Raw genomic sequence first — 14,364 nt, forward strand, 5'->3', positions numbered from 1 at the left:
AATCATATTCCAGAGATTTCTGGAGTAACACCCCTTGATATCATGAGGAATATCAGACAACTCTGTCCCACTGGTCATTTTTAATAGGATCAGGATGATGTAGAAGGTAAAAAGTATACAATCCGGAAGAATTAAATCATTAAAGTTACAGAGCTTCCTTAAACCATTGTAAGCTCCGTCATATGAACAATAAGATATTTCAGAGGGTAAGCGAAGACATGCTCTTAAAATGTCCACAGTCTGCTCTCAAGCATCTGTTATAATAAAACAGATTTTGTTGCAAATACAGTTAAGCTGTGCTGAAAAGATCAAAGGAAACGATTGAGAGTTAGAGCCCAAGTGGCAACCTTGCTGAAAGATCCCATAGACTTCAGACTGTTTAGTTCATGAGTTCAAGTTTGGAAAAGAAGCAAGATTTGATGCCTACATGAAATACAGCTCATTCTCGATGATTTATGCTGAAATATGAATCTTGCGAGGATTAGCATATAATGTTAATCTCACAAATAAATACATTAATAAACCATTCAGTCAAATCATAATGGTTTCATTTAAGTATAGGGTGCTCTTAAATTTTGTTTTATGAAATGTCACTGTTACACATATATAGGAAAGATACATAGACATCTTCTTAGCACATATATTATTTAAGGCACACATAATTTAAAGATATCATTTGAAGTAAGATTCACAAAATAACTATACCTGTGTACCACCTACTTTTATTTTGTCATTTTCAATGTACGTTACAACATGAAATTATTATTTTATTATAACAAAAGGAAACATTATTTTGCATGTGAATTTTCTTTGTTAATATTAATATCTCATTATCAACTCATATCACTATCACTAAAAGTGGTAATAATTCACATCTATTAATTAAAAGTAAAATATGATATAAGCTCATTCTAGCATTCTGCATGCTTTTACGATGCAGTATCTAAATCAGTCGCATTTTTTCATTTTCCAAAAACGTGAAGCTTAACACACGTTTGTCATCTTTTATCTAAAGTATTGTCATGATCAATTCTTTCTTATTTTGGCACAACTTTATGAGGGGAAACCTTTGCTCTATCAACTCCACATTTGATGATGAATCAAGCCATCACACTCTTAACTATTATCTTATCTGATGTCACAATTATAGTGCTGATGTTTTCAAATGTTTTAGCCTAGACTGCTCTAAGGTCTTTAGTTTGTCATAATAACCACATTGTTTCTCCTCTAGTTCAATTTCTGATTTCTTTCACTTCAATCCTGTAGTTTCTTTCTTTGGCTTCATGCGTTTATAAAATTTGATAAATACGAAGATAGCAATAGTTAGCATGGGTGTTAGTATTTTTACCACTAAGCTACCTCCCAAAGTTGCAAACCATATTTCAACAGAATTAAACCCTCTCCAAATTGTTCCCCAAGCTCTATCAGCCCTAAGTTCACCCAAATCCTTTTCTAAAAATGTAATGTTGCTGATATATCCCTGCAAATCTTTGCTTTTGTCGGGGAAATAAGTACAACACTTTTGAACTTTCAGTATCCGCAGACCCCGCCCTCTTTTGCAAGAAGGACGTCTAATGCAAGTCTGTTTTGTAACACCTTAGATCTGCTAGCAACCATTTCACTATCTATGGCAAGAAATCCTCCAGCTGTATTAGTTGCTAATCGATCAACTACAGTAGAGAGTTTGCGAATTTTGTAAGAATTGAGAATCACCCCCACTGATGTATTATTGCATGATTGTATTGTACTAGGAGGATTCATCTGCAGGATTGCAGTAATCTGTTCCTGTGGCACCTTCCTGGCTCCCTTTTCAGTGTGATGTCCTAAGTAAAGGACCTCTCTCCTGCAGAATTGTAACTTTGCTGGTGGCACCTTATGTCCTCTCACTACCCGATGATTCAGTAATGCAATGGTGTCACCTATGCAAGCCTCCTGAGTACATGGTGATAGCAACAAGCCGTCAATATACTGAACCAATACAGAGTGAGATGCTATTACCAATGGCTCTAGGTTCTTCTTCAATATCTGATTGAAAATGGAGGGACTCCGTATACCCTTGTGGAACTTTGCACCATGTTAAGACACGGTTTCCGAACCAGAAAGTAAATATAAATTGGCTACCTGGGAGCAAGGGAATGGAAAAGAAGGCTTGACACAAACCAGTGACAGAAAACCATTTGGTTTTATATGGAGTCTGATATAGTATCATGCCTGAATTAGGCACCATCGAACAGCATATCTGTTCTTCACCGCTGCTGCTAAATTGCTACAGATACGCGGAACTCCAAATTCTTTTTTTATTGACTTTGGTGCTCTTCCTATTTTTTAAAAAACTTACCCCACATAGTCCCTGTTGTTAATTCGCCACCGCCGGAGTATTCCATCTGCAATAGACTCGCGGACTGCCCCGGACTGCAACTCCCAGGGGGGCATAGCGAGTCTCGCGCCAGCAGCCACGTAACACCAGGGCGCCAGCCGGCGCATAAAGCCTTTGCCGGTCTCCCGCGGGGCGCTTTTCAGCATATCTGTTCTTCACCGCTGCTACTAAATTGCCACCGATACGCGAACTCCAAATTCTTTTTTATTGACTTTGGTGCTCTTCCTATTTTTTTAAAACTTACCCCACATAGTCCCTGTTGTTAATTCGCCACCGCCGGAGTATTCCATCTGCAATAGACTCGCGGACTGTCCCGGACTGCAACTCCCAGGGGGGCACAGCGAGTCTCACCCCAGCAGCCACGTAACACCAGGGCGCCAGCCGGCGCATAAACCCTTTGCCGGCCTCCCGCAGCGCAGGGCGAAGCCCAGGCCAAGGGTAGGCCCGTCCTTGCCCGTTATCGCCCAGAGGAGACCAGGCTGGGCCAGGGCTCTTGGTTACTCTGAAACTTGAGAACACAAGGTATTTGGGGAGATAGACCATTATCAGTACAAGCAACTTAACAGTATTCTAAATATTACCATTGGTCTTCATATACTTTTAACGCATGGGGGAGCTTAGACCATCAATTGCATTTTATTGTAGGTGCTCAATGTGTCCTATTTTTTAAGAACACGATCACTACCCCTTCTCGGTTGGCGGGGGGGACAAAGAGACCAGTTGGGGTTGGGTGATATTACCTCTTCGTACCTGTACTGATTGTCTAGATTAAAAAAGGAAGTAACTATGGGGAAAAGAAAACTGTTCAGCGCTCAGGACGCTAAAAAGCCCGTTGGTGATGTACAGCAAACCTTGTTGAGCTACCTTAAAGGAGCAATGGGGGTGTTAGATAAACAAATATCCTCAGTAGAAGAGTCAATAGAAGTAGGCACGACTTCCTCTAACAAGCAACCAGGACGGGTCACAGTGGTAACAGAGGTCACAGGGCAGAGATGAAAGGATTGCTCCTTTTAGAATGGATGCGTTTTAAACATATCAGATGAAATAACACCTAGCGACTCCGATTCCCTTTCACATCCTCCACAGAAAAAGAATCAGATTAGATCAGAAAATAGGAATAATGAGACCGAAGGTGGGACAGATAATATAAAAATACCCAAGAGTCAGGGTGCTGCCAGCTTAAAATAGGCAAAGCAGGGGAAAAAAAGAATGTCAACAAGAAAGGGTTCTTGGAAATCCAAAGAAGATACCCATAGAAAAATCGAACCAACCAGAAATGAACTGAATAACTTAACAGCCTTGGTGGAAAAATTAGATCTGTATATACGAGCTTCGTTAGATAAAATGGGAGAAAGAATATCCTCAATAGAAGCCAGCTTGACTAATCATCTATTGAAAGATAGCAGTGAACATATACCCACTGATCCCAGAAAGCGGAGTAACGATAACTGGGAAAAAAGTGGGAATATGGAGTCGGTAGAAGTCCATCCCCATGCTTTATATGGAAAAGAGACCGTAGCTTCTAGTACGGGCAATTTGCCGAAGAAAACTCAAACAGCTAAGTCAGTCCCACAAAAATGGAATATGATCAACCAATCTGCCAATATTCTAGAGAAAAGAGCTATAAAGGGCAGTATCACTGATAAAGCATTAGAGAGAAGGCTGAATTACCCCACTAATATTCAAGAGACAGCGTCATTTTCAGAAATATCACATCCTAAATTGTATAATGACTACTCTAGCAGTTACCAACATCTAGATCTACCACCGGCGGCAACACCATACATAGTTATTCTTGCGAACGTGCCAAAGTTTGGGATCTCAGAAAACGAAACTTGGGAGACACTCAGAAATAAATCATTACATTGGTTAAGTTTGAAGGTCGGGCTCAGTGAGCAACTCTTTATTGAGTTTAAGATGGCCAGGAGGGTTCAGTGGGTTGGCAAATGTAGAAAAACTTTACCAGTGGACTGCGTGGTTCTAACATTTAAAACACCTTTGTTGGTGGAGAATATACATCGGCGGGCTGGAAAAAATTCGGTCTTAACAAGAGGGATTAGTATAGTCCCATTGGGTTTTTTCTATCCTCCACCATTCAGGACACAGAGGGGTGGTATTATCGGAAACCTGGCGGCAGGGCAAGAATGTTCCTATAATCTTTTGGTTGAGAACAGGTTTGCCGTGCTCTCTAGTTTGGATGAGATAGACTGACTGTCCCAGCTACAGGTAACCAAAATAAAGAACGTAGCAGTATGTACTCCCACAGGAATATCCTCTATAGATCCCGTTCTGAAACCTAATTCACATGAAACACACTTAGAAAATTCCTATCAATCTGAACTCCAGACTAAGAGCATTGAAAATAATTTGGTCAGTGGCGGGTCCACAGCAGATTCTACTCCAGTCCTAGAACAAAGAACGAGTACGGCCGAGAGCCCAGCAATATCCCAATTCGGGTCCATCACAAGTGATTCCAAACAGAACGTTATCATCGAAGAATTAACCTTGGAAATCATATTTTGGAACATAGCTGGTCTGCGGTCGAAACTGACCAATCATATATGGCATGACTTTGTGGGAAAGTTTAACGTCCTCTGTTTCCAAGAGACATGGGCTACCATATTGAGGGGTACAAGACATACTATACCCTTACTATCCTGTCCACTTTTGGCAGGGCAAAGGGAGGTCTCATAGTATATATCTCCAATTTGTTGAAGATAAAGGGAATACATTTTGTAAAGTCAGAGCCTAATTTTCAAATAATAACTAACTATAAACAAGCAAAATATGTATGTACTGGTCAACTTTTATAACAACGTACTGAAGGGCCGTTTGGTGGATATTTTAAAACAGCTTAGAAATGTTCTGCTAGATATTCAAAATAACTGTACTCAAAATGTACTACTTGTGTGGGGGGAGATTTTAATTTATCCCCATGTGTTGAAGATAAAGGGAATACATTTTGTAAAGTCAGAGCCTAATTTTCAAATAATAACTAACTATAAACAAGCAAAATATGTATGTACTGGTCAACTTTTATAACAACGTACTGAAGGGCCGTTTGGTGGATATTTTAAAACAGCTTAGAAATGTTCTGCTAGATATTCAAAATAACTGTACTCAAAATGTACTACTTGTGTGGGGGGAGATTTTAATTTATCCCCATGTGAAAAAAATGATACTCTTATATGTGGTTTAATTGACGAGAACAACAGTAATTTTCCATTTTCCCCATACAATCAATGGTGATTGTTTAATGAGATGCTATTTGTACTGGAAATGGGTTTTGCAAATGAATTGTCCTCTCCGCCAATCCCATTTACCCAGACCTTTAAAGGTAGAGGAGCAAGTACAACTATAGATTTTATTTTAATATCTAGTAGGTATGCCTCCCGTTTACTGAATTTTCGTACACAAAAGAATGCTATTCATTTTCCAATCAGTGTGTCATTGTTCTGTCCATTCAAGAGTAGTAGAAACAAGAGCAAGAGTATGTATGGCTTTGAAAATTTGGAAATTGACAAAACAAACGGGTATTCCTTAAAATGGAACAAAGTTGAACCACAGGAGTTCACTACAATAGCGGTTAAAAATCCTTAACCTCAATCATGAAATGTTTAGATCCCTTAACTCCACATCACAAAGTTTTAAGAAGCTATGAGGAGATAACAAATGAAATCAAGGATACTTTGAGAGTCCAACTAAAACATAGAAATGACAAGCGCAAGGGTTGGTTTAATAATAACTGTACAAAAGCATATGCTGACCTAAAATTAGCACTACAAAAAAAGGATAGAGATAGATTGGAAGTCAGTCAGCTTAGAAAGGCATACAATCAGGTTGTGAAATTAAGAAAAAGTGAATTAAAAAAAGAAATTTGAAGGAGTTACATAAAAGTTGCACTAATAAAGATAGCACCCCATTCTGGCGGGTGGTTAAATCCCCATTCTTATTAACAGCTGAAAAAACGCCATCGATAGACAAAAAGCAATGGGTGGGACATTTTTCTGAGATCTTTGGTCGAGATACCGAGGAGATTGACATGATAGAAGGCAAGGCTAGCATCAGTCCTAGTGCGAATATGATAGATTCTCATACAGCCCTAGATGTCACTTTAACAGAAGTCGAGCATGCCCTTAAGGCCAGCAAAGGGGGAAAGGCACTGGGACCCAATGGGGTCCCAGTCGATCTTTTTAAATTTAACACAGATCTATGGACCCCAATACTAACGAGGGTGTTGGAAGCTTCCTGTGCAGCCGGACTTATTGAATCATGGTCGGAGTCTATTTTGGTCCCCATATTCAAAAAGGGAGACTGACAAAATCCGACCTGCCACCGTCCCATTTCACTTTTAGACTCTTTGGGTAAAGTGGCAGGCCGGATAGTCCTAAATCGCCTCCAACAGTGGGCAGAGGACAAAAACGTATTGTCGGATCTCAAGTTTGGATTTAGGGAAGGATTGGGTACTATTGAACAAAGCCTCAATCTGATCCTCCTAATAGGAAAATATGTAAATGCAAAAGGGGGCAAATTGTACATGGCTTTTGTCGATTTAACAGCAGCTTTCAAATGCGTAAGCCACGTTAAACTATGGAGGACCCTGAAAGTAATGGGAGTGGAGACCCCCATAATCAACTTCCTAAGAGAACTCTATGGAAATGCGACTGCCAGGGTGCGGTTTGGTAAAAATAGGGAGTGCACGGAGTCGTTTAGAGTGGAGAGGGGGGTTAGGCAGGGCTGCATCCTGGCACCCTTCCTTTTTACTCTTTATACAAATGGTCTGGAATTAGCTATGTTGGAAGGGTGTCAGGACGTACCACTTTTACAAAAACGACCAATACCTGCCCCATTGTACGCGGACGATGCCGTGATTATGGCACGGACCCCGAAAGGGTTACAACGCACCCCGAATATTTACCATAAATATATGGCAAATTTAGAATTAAAAATAAATATCAGGAAAACTTTTATAATGAGCTGTGGGACAGGTAGTACCAAACAGAAGGACATCTTTATTGAAAACAAAACGGTGGAGTTCACTAAAACTTATCCATATTTAGGCATCCTAATTGAAAATAAAGGCTCATGGCACCCAACCATAAAAGCTAGGAAATTATAATTTCTGAGAACAACAACAGCTCTGGTCAATTTCTCGCAGAGGCTCGGTAAGAGACCGCCGATGGAGATGCTCCAAATATACCAAGCCAAATGCGTTAGCACAGCGATATACAGGGCAGGAGTCTGGGGATATGGAGTAGTGGACGAACTTCAGAAAGTTGAGAATGCCTTTTTTAGGTATTTATTGGCAGTCCCACAAGGTTCCTCTACGTTCTTGTGCCACTTGGAACTGGGAGTACCTTACATTACAGATACCATAAAGGTTCAACCGGTTCTATTATGGCACCGTATTTGGTGTTGCCCAAAAACATCATTTAACCGGGAGGTGCTGAAAGATCTCTTAGGCCTAGAGAATTCTCTTAAGATCGGGTGGCTCAGGTATGTCAAAAACTTCCTGTCTGAGATGGGGCTATTAAACTACTATAAAAATCCTGTTATATTAGCTCAAATCTCCAGGAAAACGTTAAAAAAACAATGTATGAGCCACATGGAGGAACTCAGATTTGCGGTGGAGGCATCCAAGCGAACAGTCCAAAACAATTTAATGATGCGAACTAGCCTTAATATTCAACCTTACCTAATTTTCACCTTAAGTGGGCACGATAGATTCGTGCTAACACGTTTTAGGCTAAATGTTTTCCATCGTTTGGTTAGCTTCCCAAAAATGAATGACTGGGCTAAAGACTTACCTAATTGCCCCTGCGATGAGATATCACCCCAAACGTCGATGCATGTGGTCGTGTTCTGTAAATATTATAAAAAACTGAGAGAAAAATGGATCAAATCTATCTGGGGCTTGAGCCAATGTCGTCCAGCCTACCTTGCATTGCAATGCTTAGATGCAGAATGTTTTGCGAGAAATATTGCATATTTTTTTAAAACAAGCATTAGGCATAGAAAATATCTTTAAAAAACGAAAAAAGATATGCTTTCACAAATGAAAAAACAAATGTGTATAATGGGTGAATGTGCTTTTATCTTTTAATTGATATCCTCCTGCTGGCTTATGGTGCTAATAAATGAAATTACTGAACTTGCTAACTGATTTGTATTTGTATTATAAAATGAGATCTGGAATAATTGTTCTTAACTAGTGTTTTTATACTGTACTTTTATGGTTTTATCTTTTATGAAAACCGAATAAAGATAAATTTGATTTGATTTGATTGACCTTATGCAAATCCTGCACAATTCAATAGTTTCTGTTTGGTTTCAGGATTTTCATAATAGGTGAATTACATGGGCTCCCCATAATCTCTCTCAAAATTCCTTGTTCGATCAAGGATTCAATTAAAGGAGTTATACCTGCAATTGTTTCTGGGCTCAGGTTATATGGTGGGATTCGAGGATATTCTGCATTTGTTCCAAAATAATTCGTATTGGAGCCACCCCTTTGATGAATCTGATATCCTTTCTCGTGTATGAAATATTGTTGAGTAACATTTGGATTTGAATCTGTTGGGTCGTTAGTATGGAATCCCATGTTCACATTGTATTTTTGAACCTCACTATTCATGTGTGGCATAGGTGCTTGGGGCAAGTTTACATTGAACATTTTCTGCCTTTGAGTCTGCAGATTCTGTATCATATCACCTGTTTGGGGCTGTATTTCTACCCTGGCATACCAGTCCATTCACTTGATATAGTGGATTAAACCTACACTCACGCTTCCAATGTCTGAACTTGCTGCAAATATGGCACAGACTTGACTTTTTCAACATTTTCATTGAAGTCCATCTACCTCTACCTTGATTCGATACATTCTGTTGTTGTTCACCTGCTACTCCCTGATGCCTGGTATTCGGTTGACCATTTCCCTGTACAACAACAGCACAATCAGTACCGACTCCTATGTAAACTTTGTTTGCTGCCCTCATTTGCACCAATATCAACTTTTCCTTCATGCACTTATGTTTATGTCTTCACAATATTTAGCATACCGAAGAATCTCATCTATACGTTTGCTCTGCCAACAAATCAAACGCGATAGTATCATGGCACTTATTTCAGGTCTCAACCCATACACAAATCAATACACAAAATATCCTGTATCCTTTCCAGACACATTTTCCATTCTACTGTTCTTCTTAATTGCCTGTAAAAGTCATTCATAACGCATGCATTGTATCCTTTAACTCCTTTGTTGTTTTATCGATCTTTAGCTAATCAATCTCTTTTGGTGAAATCTTCCCTTTCAAATATTTGATTATATTTTTTCATTAGTTCAGGTGATGGTGCACCAGTTCTCTGATCTCTAGCAGGTTCTGTTTCAGGTCAATCTATAGCAATTTTACATTCAGACCATAAATCGCCAAAAACCACAATATCAAACAAAGTATCCAAGTTTTTTAGTAAAACCTTTGAAACCTTTAGAACCCTTTCAACTTTTCTATACCACTCGACAGGTTTTTCTCTCAGTTTTGTGAAATCGTTTGTAAATGACAATATGTCTGGTCTAGTCCATGGACCATGAAAATAACCTCCTCCAGGCACCTCACTCATTGGAAATATTTTTGCTTCTGAATTCTCTGTCTATCCTTCAAACATTGGATACATAGGCATAGTCGTTTTCTTTGTTTCCTTCTTTTTAGCCCACCTGTCTTCCTATCTCTCAAACTTGCCCATTTCCTGAAATTTGTCAATAGTTCCTTTATCTGCAATCTTTTACCTGAAGGTTTTAGATTCTCACGATCCTTGTCACTGAAATCTAATCGATAAGCCTTTTGTAATGTTTTGGAGTTTTGTATGTCCACCTCATATTTCTGTGCAGCTGCAGCTGATTTCTCATGAGTTTTCCTAGCTCTTCTGGTAATATCTTTGCAACATTTCATCATCCCGATAAGTAATAATTCTACCAGGACTGATAGTGCCCAAAATCATTTCTTCCAACTCCACTTTGAGCTTTGCTGTACCGAGTGATTTTTAATTTGGGTTTTTCGCTGCAGATATTCCCTGAACTTCCATACACTTGGACGTTACAACATGAAATGATTATCTATTTTTAACAGGAAATGTTGATTTTGTACGTGAATTTTCTTTGTTTTTATTAATATCTCATTATCAACTCATAAGATCAATATCACTAAAAGTGGAAATAATTTACATGTATTAAGTAAACGTAAAATACACTATAAGTTCATTCTAGCATTCTGCCTGCTTTTACGATGCAGTATCTAAATCAGAGTCACATTTGTCATTTTCCAAAAAGCTGAAGCTGAACACACATTTGTCATCATGAGGTATTGTCACAATCATTTCTTTCTTATTTTGTCACAAATGTGTTAGGGGAAACCTCTGATCTATCAAAGCCCTTCATTTCCTCTCCAGGGAGTGCACTGCTTTGTTGCTCCATCCGTCCTCTATCCGCCTTTCCCGCTCACCCTGTATTGTGTATTTGGGTTGTGTCAATCATTGCATGGTCAGATATGGGGGCCCAAGCCGTGCATCAGGCTTTCAATGCATTTTCACTGTGCCGGCTTCACACTTGACTCAGTCCCAGTCTCTTGGGACTTAATCGTCCCATTCTACCCCAATGCAGACCTGTGTGTATGCTTCGCCTTTTGAGCCAGTTACCATGCAGTGAACTCCTGCTGCGGTGCCTTGTGCTCCTCTAGTTAGGAGTGTGCCCACTCACTCTATGGGCCTTGCCCCCCACAGCACCCGCACTCACCACGTCTAGGATCTCTCTTCTGTCTCTCATGTCCCCTGCCGGGCTGGCGGTCTGTTGGCCCCTGCACTGTGGTTTGGCCAAGCTCAGTCTGTGTGCCCTTTCAAAGCCCCTCAGTTCTAGTGTGTTCGCACCACCACCGCTCCTGCATATTTTCTACAGCGTTCCCCCTTTCGAATTTTGCATCAGTGACCTGGTTCTGGATGTGTGGGGCTGCTTAGGATCTGCAGCAGGTGTACTTGTTCTGTTCATCTGGGCTTATTCAGGATGCACACTGCTATCTCCTCTTCATCTCCTGCTCTGAGCAGCTGTGATGGTTTAACAGTCCCCAGCAGCGTAATGCAGCTCCGGGTTCCTCAAGGTCAGCAGACACCCGGCCTGTTACCCGCAGCGATAATCTGGCTTCTGGGCACAGGGAGATCTCACCCTCTGCCTGCAGGGACCCATTCAACCGTCTCAGCAGCTGCCATTTTGTCTCTCGGGCCCTTCATCTCAGATCCCAATCTCAAAGGTATGGTATATTAATGGTTTCTGTTTTCATTAACTCTCTCCAGCCAAATTGCCTAGAGCCCCTCGCCAGCCGCTATCACCATAATTCTTTGTTCTAGAGAGCCATATTGCAAGATCATAAGTGAATAATTGGCTCATGGCTGGTGGAGCTTCACAACAGTGCTGCCATCTTGTCGGGAGCTCTCTAGCGTTCCCCCTTTCTCTTTCCTCAAAACGTAAGTAGAAAATAAAATTAGACGTCTAAAATGTCACTTTGATTACTGGCTAACTGCAAATCAAAAAAGTGGAACAGAGACCCCCTTCACTCAGCTGACTTACAAGCATCTCTACGAGGATTCCGAGTACTGTGAGCATACAAGCTCTCCTTCCACGATTCCATGACTTTGTCAACTGAAAGCCAGAGAGAGAACTCCTCTTTTCTGTCCAGTGAGGGATTTTCAAATAGAAAGCGGGTGTGTCTACCTTATAAAGAAGAGATGCCCAGTCAGATCATGGTATTAGTAGTCCTGTAGAATAATAATTTGTTTCTGTTTTATCAGGCTTGTCTATAGAAATACACATGAAACAGTCATAACCATTCCTGATCATGACACCACACCACTCCACACTATGCTATTCCACTCTGCTGCATTTCACCCTACGCCACTCCACCGTACCTCACAAGACTATACACTATACCACTCTACACCACTCAACTCTACGCCACTCCATTCTTTGCCACTCCACTCTGTGCAGCTCCATTCTACACCACTCCACTCTATGCCACTCCACTGTACACTACTCCACTCTATGCCATCTCACCACCACTCCATTGTACACCACTCCACTGTAGGCCACTTAGCTCTACGCCACTCCACACTATGCTATTCCACTCTTCGCCACTCCACTCTACATAATGACAGTGCATGGTATTCCACACTATGCTATTCCACTCTAGAGTACTCTAGTCTATGCCACTTCACCCTATGTCACTCCACTTTATGCAACTCCACTCTAAGCCAATCCTTTATATGCCACTCCACTCTACACCACTCCACCCTACACCTCTCCTCTCTGTGCATCCCTACTATACACTATTCGGCTCTACTCCACGTCACTCAACGCCACTCTACTGTATGCCACTCCACTTTATACCACTCCACTCTATATCATTCCACTCTACGCCACCCCCATCTCTACGCCACTCTACGGCACTCCACTCTATGCTATTTTACACAACGCCACTCTACTCTATGTCACTCAGCTCTATGCTATTCCACTCTATGCCAGTGTGTTGTTCGGCACTCCATTCTACTCCACTCCACACCACTCTATGCCACTCAACTGAATGGCACTCCACTCTACGACACTCCAATGTATGCCATTCCACAGGACGCCACTCCACTCCATGATATTTCACTGTATGCCAGTCTATTGTTCGCCACTCCATTCTATGCTACTCCACACTAGGCTATTCCACTCTACTGCATTTAACTCTTGCCACTCATCTGTATGCTGTGCTACTCTATGGTATTCCACTGTATGTCACTCCTCACTATGCAACAACACTCTACGCCCCTCCACTCTATGACACTCCACTCAATGCCACTCCACTCTACACTTCTCCTCGCCACGCCACTCCACTCCACTCTATGATATTCGACCCTACCCCACTCCAGTCTATGTCACTACACTCTTCATCACTCTACCAAACTTAAGCTACACAAACATTAGACATTCTGAAATTATAGTTATACCTACATTTTATATTTTACGCACCACCTTCAATTTACTATAATTTTAGTTATTCATTCTGTACAAAGCAAACTTATACTACAAAATCATTTGAATTTATAAAGTTAGAGTTATACCTTCAGTTTCTGATTTACGTTGCGCCTTTAATCCACTTGCTAACCACACAATACCTATACTATGCAGCACATGAACTATTACTCTCCCTGCTACCATGAAATGTGTTCTGATAAAAAGATGGAATGGAGAAGTGCCGAATGTTGTCATGATTTATATGATTACGTGTTGTTATCTGAAACCGTATAAGCTGTGCATGGAGAATTGCAAGTTATAGCTCATGTACTGTGTTATTAACAAGTAGACAACACTGTGTACGGTGGTGTCCGAGTTATAGTAATTTTTGCCAGACACCCATCCGTCCAGGACGGAGGATCCCTACAGGGGGTCAGCAGAGCTGTGGTGGCCTTGGGGCTCCACCTACATCCCCCAACAAAAAAGAAATTAAGGATGCAGCTGAAGGCTGCAAAAAGGATTATTAAATGAGCTGCTCATTTATTATTCACTGCTCCTCGGAAGGACGCCAAATAATGCACTTCATGAGCTAATTAGGTTATGTGTCATGCTCTATGGTGCCCTAACCTGGTCATGATTACCACTAACATGTTTCCTGAGTTTTTTGGGGGGACTGCAGGTAGTTCATCAGCAACCTCAGATATGATTCACCAAAATTACTCTTCTGTTTCCTGGGGTCTAAAGAACATTATCTAGCAAACGTTTATGATGTTTTAAATTATCCCCAGAGCTGTCGCTTTTGCTCTTCAGCTGGAGAATGCAGGGACCCATTGGTATTGGTCTTATGGTTGCAGTATGTGGCCTGAGTAGTGCAAAAAGGGAGACATAACACATTTCACTGTTGATTTGTACACAAATGGCTTATTTAAGTATTTAATGATAAATGATG

This window comes from Triturus cristatus, chromosome 1_2 (assembly GCF_964204655.1).
Source record: "Triturus cristatus chromosome 1_2, aTriCri1.1, whole genome shotgun sequence".
In the NCBI taxonomy this organism is placed as follows: domain Eukaryota; kingdom Metazoa; phylum Chordata; class Amphibia; order Caudata; family Salamandridae; genus Triturus; species Triturus cristatus.